Source organism: Saccostrea echinata, unplaced genomic scaffold (assembly GCF_033153115.1).
Source record: "Saccostrea echinata isolate AGI-Se365-2 ecotype Australia unplaced genomic scaffold, CSIRO_AGI_Sech_v1 ptg000062l, whole genome shotgun sequence".
NCBI lineage: Eukaryota > Metazoa > Mollusca > Bivalvia > Ostreida > Ostreidae > Saccostrea > Saccostrea echinata.
In genome coordinates, this window is record NW_026889811.1 from 885,164 (window position 1) to 891,119 (window position 5,956).

The 5,956-nt window shown below is 30.1% G+C and overlaps 1 pseudogene; it reads right to left on the reverse strand.

Annotated features, from left to right (window-relative positions):
* Positions 1-1,988: 1,988 nt before the first annotated feature.
* On the reverse strand, positions 1,989-3,804 carry LOC133175271 (uncharacterized; annotated as a pseudogene).
* Positions 3,805-5,956: the final 2,152 nt, after the last annotated feature.

The window sequence follows — 5,956 nt, forward strand, 5'->3', positions numbered from 1 at the left end:
TGTGTGTAAAACACGATATGCAACACCATGAACTAAATATTACAACGAAACAGATGATTTTGATATTTTTATGATTTATGATGTAAACAAAAATAGAAGTTAATTGTGCTCACCGAGACATTTCCCGTCCGGGCTTCGGTAAAAATTAAAACAGCACCTGTAAACATTTCAAATGAAAAAAAATCATAGAAAAAGATATTTATTTCAATTGATTATTTAAAATCATATACAATAAATCTATTACTAAACATTTTCAAAAGCCATCAATCACAAACCTGTCTCCACATAAATTACTGCAAACAGTTTTTGTAAAGATGTGTATGACAATAAAATGACACAATATCTGTCTCCTGATTTTTATCATTTTCATGTTGATGAGAATTCGGCATTTTATAACAAAATTATTTACATTCCCAGTGTAGACTTAAATACGTATACACTGAACTAACACGTTCTATTTTCCTGATTTTTTTCCCTCTTCCTTTGTTATTGAAAATGCAGGGCACTGAGTTTCCATTCAAACTTATTTACTTGGTACTAATGAACATAGCCATGGTCAAGGAAGTGTACATGTAAAACATATTCGTTACACATTAAAATTATCGGAAATGTTTCTACAATTAGTTGCGACCCAGTGTGAAGGAGTTTTGAAAAACACTTGAGAATATAAAATCAGTGAACTTTTAGCTTATATTTGTGTGCAAATCTTCACCAATATCATCACCAGTATCTGTCATAAAGACCGTTATGCATACATCTATTTATTTTTTTTTTTTTTTAAATTTGTACTTCTATCATTACCAGGTTTTTTAGATTGTTTCATTGACAATTATTTTTTCTTAAGAATAAATGTTGAATCTTTGTCGAATTTCAAACGTACTGTTCCAGTGCTGGAATATTGATATGAGATATTTAACACATGTTAATATAGGATTGTTCTATTTATAGGTAATACTTACTCATCCTGAGCACTTCATCCTTCCTCCGTATTTTGGTTTGTTAGGTATTTACAAAAGGATTTATTTCGATTGATAACAGTTGATCACAGTTCGTTATCCTCATTTTTTTTTATTCTAAGCAGGCAACTTTGCCACATATGATCCACATATGTGTATCATATGTGAATCATATGATTGGTTTCATATGAGTCACATATGTGAATCATATGAAAATTACTTCATATGATTTGCACATGAAAAGTTTTAGTGTGTTTCAAGTCATTTACATATGAGAATCATATGAAAGGGGCATCATATGTATATCATATGAAACATTTATGTGTGTTTTTTTCATATTTATCAAAAGGAAATACTCACTTGTACACATTGAAAATCAGGTATTTCTGCTTTAGATGAAATTTCAGTACATTCCAATGATCTGTTAAACACCTGTAAATATTTGATAATGCTTGCACAATTTTCCAAAATATTTTCATCAACAGAAATAGCTAATTTCACACAGTGCACACTTTAAACAAGAAAGTATACAAACAAGTCAGTAGCATTTGTCGATACATGTATTTTACATATTCTAAAATGAGTACAATTTGAAAGGATTTTAGCAAAATGATCAAGGAGATGAACATGTATACATGTACCAATGAATAACATAATTAGATCATGAACTTGTATAAAAATACCATATGACATGGAAGTGTCCTTAGTAAAATTGAAATATCTGCAATAACATTTGTCAATATATGTAATCTCTATTAGTAATTCAGATTACATGTACCTACAGCATATTTAACACATAAATGAGTATGAAATCACAAAGGATGGTGTCTCGATCTAACAAAGATACATATATACATATATATAGTTTCTCATAAAAATGTTTATGTATTTATGCATATTTATGCATAAAGCATGAAACATAAAATGTGAGTACATTACAATGAGATTTTACAATCAAAATGATATTCCAGTATACGTATAAATATAGAAAGCTTTGCATGTCAAAGTCTGACAAGATTAAGTACATCCTCCTTATTCATATTTATTCCAGATATTTCCTAATTCTTTTCTCTTCCTTCTGTCCTCCCTCTGATCTTCCATCACCATATTGAAAACTCTTTGAACTGTACCCAAAATGCAAATCCACCGATGTCCCCTTTCTGAACAATTTGTTTGAGGCACAGAATAATCTCTAAAAATTATTTTTAAAATAATTAGCATTTTAATAATAATAACAAGAGGTCCAGGGACTACATTGTTCACCTGAGCAACAATGGCAAACTCACTTAACTCTAGCACAAGTGGCTTTTGTGAAATACAATACAAAAGAGTGCTGGAATAAATTGCAAAAGTATTTTTTTGGGGGGATATTTGTTCCATACTGATCAAATTTACTCAAGATTCCCTCCTTAGGCCCAACTATTGTAGCAATGTAGCATTTGTTAAAAAGACTTAATTTTTCCTATACACAAGTGTAAATTTCTATGTAAAACTTTGCAACCCTTCAGGGGCCCCACTGGTGGTTTAGTGGTCATTTTTCAACAAACTTGAAACAACACTGCATAGGGATGTTTGCAAAATAATATCACAAATTGTAGTGTGGTAGTTCTTGAAAAGTAGATTTTTAAAGACTTTACCCTATATAATCTATAGGTTGAACTTTGAACCCCTACTGGTACCTTACTATTGGTCCTCTTTGCCAAGTTCAGTTGAAATTAGTCCAGTGGTTCTGGAGAAGACATAAATATGAAAAGTTTATGCCAACAACGATGATGATGGACAACGGACAATTTTGATCAGAAAACTTCGGCTCAGATGAGCTATAAACAAGTACTTTCATTTAAAATGAAACTAATTGTTTTTAGCTCATCTGAGCTGAAGGCTCAAGTGATTTTAAAGATGAATATGATTGAAAAAATTGTTTGTGACATCCAACAAACATGAACTAATTTTCTATCATTGATCATATTTACCAGCAAAGATGTCCTTCCAATAAACAAATATATATCTCAAAATTTCAACATTAAAGTTTAACATCAATATTTTTACATTTTTAAAATGCTGACTGCTTACTGTTTTCATACTAGCATCATACCTAGCATCAGTGTGAAGTATTCCCTCTCTGGATTTGTTAGCATAATTGTAGGAGGAAGGAAGCATTTTCATCGATAATTATGTAGAGAATTAATGGAGGGACCCTCTACATCAACTTCTTTGCTACCCATCAGCTAAAACATTTTTTTCTAAACAATTCAATTCACAATGTATAGCTTAAATGGAATACAGTGCAAAATTTTGTTTTTAAGAGGTAATTCAATTTAGTAATAGACTTTGATACTTCTTAGGATGATATGTAACATATATAAATAAAATGTGTGCACACCTTTGTTCTGATCCGATTTCTGTAATATGTGAATTTAGTGGATCCAAAGCTAGACATAACCCCCATAACATTTTATGTCCAGCCAGCCTTCTTTGCCAGATTGCTGAGCATCTCCTGAATGAATAAAGCAATGCATTTTTCACTTATTTTTATATACATCAAACACATACTAAGATTCTTAAAGAAAAAATGGTTCACTATTATACATATTGACTATAAACTTTATTAGTTTCATATAATATGACATACATGCTCAGTGCATCTACTTAAATGCTCAGTGCATCTGCTTAAATGCTCAATTCTTGCAAAATAGTTAGCTAGCATTTATATTCATCAAACCTGTTCTTCTGTATCCTTCAAAGAAATCCAGGGGTTGATGCTAAATCTTTCTTTAAGCCAACTGACATTATCTCTGCAAATTTTTTATTTATATAAAAAAAAATAATTGATATATACATACTCCATTTCTGCTTGATGCAGACCCCCAACAATTAAATAGATTCGGATACAAATGTATACTTTTTGGACCGAAAAATCTACAGATAAACAGACAGGCAGAGAAACAGACATTGTGATTCCAGTATATCCCAAAACTTTGTTTGGAAAAATATAACAAAGTTTATTATACAGGGTGTACTTACCTATTTTGAAGCAAGCCTAGGATATTGGTGTCTGTTCTTCCATTTTATTAATGAGAGAGGCTGACTGTATATTGAACCTATATAAATTATAAAACAAATATTCACACAGTAAATATTTTCTAGGCTAATCCAACTAGAAGTTAAAAGAAACTACAAAAGAGAGTGAGTACAAGTCTTTAGGTTAAATTCTCTAGTGTTGAAAAAAAATCTATAAATGTCAATTTATATACATGTATGTATAAATAATCAAATGATATTAGCTAATGTACTTTCAATACACATGTAATAGTACCTTGAATGTCTATTAAGCTAAAAGTCATTATCCCCCAGAAAATATTGTATAGTTTTTTCATAGTTTTTATAGCCAGCAAGTTCTATAATCTATGCCTTACATATTTTTATATGTTTTCATACTTATACATATTTTATAAATGTGCTGGATTTGTTCTGTAGAAAAAGAGTTGGATTAATTTATTTTTTGATTAGTTAGAATAATCTGTGTTTTGGGACAAGCCCTCACCACAGTTTATCGTTAAACCGGGTCCGTAGGACAATATCATTTTAACGATAGATCGTTCTATCTAGTTTTTGATATATGTTTAAGTCATTACTTATATATACTGTGATGACTATTGTATTTATTTATTTATTTTTACCTGCATTGTGATCATGCGTCGTCTGCCAAACCAGCTTTGGGTTTAAATCGTCAGTCAAATCAGCTTTGTGTTCAATCGTCAGTCTAATCAGCTTTAGGGTTCTTTGAATAAAACAAAAAAGAAAAAAAAAAGAATACAAAAACAGCACTGTGACACTGAACTCCAGTTCCTAAATACATTATTTAAAACACGTTTCTCAATAATTTGATGAAAGAACTGAATGAATAACGATCTCAACAAGCATTTTACGTTAACTGCTATACAAGGTTTCTACTTTCACTTTCATATCGAATATAAATATCCAAGCATAGCTATTAACAAAAGGGAAACAGATCTGAAAAATTAGTGATGCTAAATGGCCTTAACATTCATCGTTAACAAATCCAAAATTACTTATTGATCACTAGGTTTATCGGCTTTTTACGAACTGCATTAATTTCACAATTACTTACAAGTAATGGGAGTACTAGAAAGTTTATACGGATCTGTAACCATAATAAGTACTTATTCCCTTTTTTCCAAGCTTCTTAAGGAAATGAACATCTTGATTCTTTTGAATAAATATACATTTAAATTTACACATCTTGATATATGTTATTGAAATTATTTTTTAAACATGCAGTCTACTTATTAAAATATAACGCCAACTTATTCATATCAAGCTTAATATGAAATTATTCAAGTGTTAACTGATTAACATTGAACATACGTATTTTTTTTTAATCTCATTGAATTGAATTTTATCTGTTTATAACAAGGACAAATAAATAAACACACACAGATCTGTTTCATATGATTCTCATATGATCATTTTTAAAACATGCATATGATTCTCATATGCAGGACATTTCATATGTGTATCATATGTATATTGCTTCATATGACTTACATATGCATATTCATATGATCCACATATGATTCGCACATATGATACTCATATGTTTGAATATACATATGATTCTCATATGATCCTCATATGATCCTCATATGAAAGGCAATGCATATGTGGATCATATGTGGCGAAATTGCCTAATATGTAACGTTGAAAACATCGCGCCATGGGTCTCAAAATATTCTCCCTATACTTTTTTATACAGTCTGGTCCAATATCTACTTACTAAACACGTATCAATTGAATTTATTTTGCTAACAATTGTTCCAGTAGCAGAATTATGTCTATCAATGTTTCATTTATTTTTTACCACGTAACTGTGCTTTCATAAGATCATCAACTGTGAAGCGCCTTTCTCTTTCCAATACCTTACTTAAAGTTAAACTTAAAGTTTTTTGGTAAGATTTTTCCTCACAGATCATCCTCGA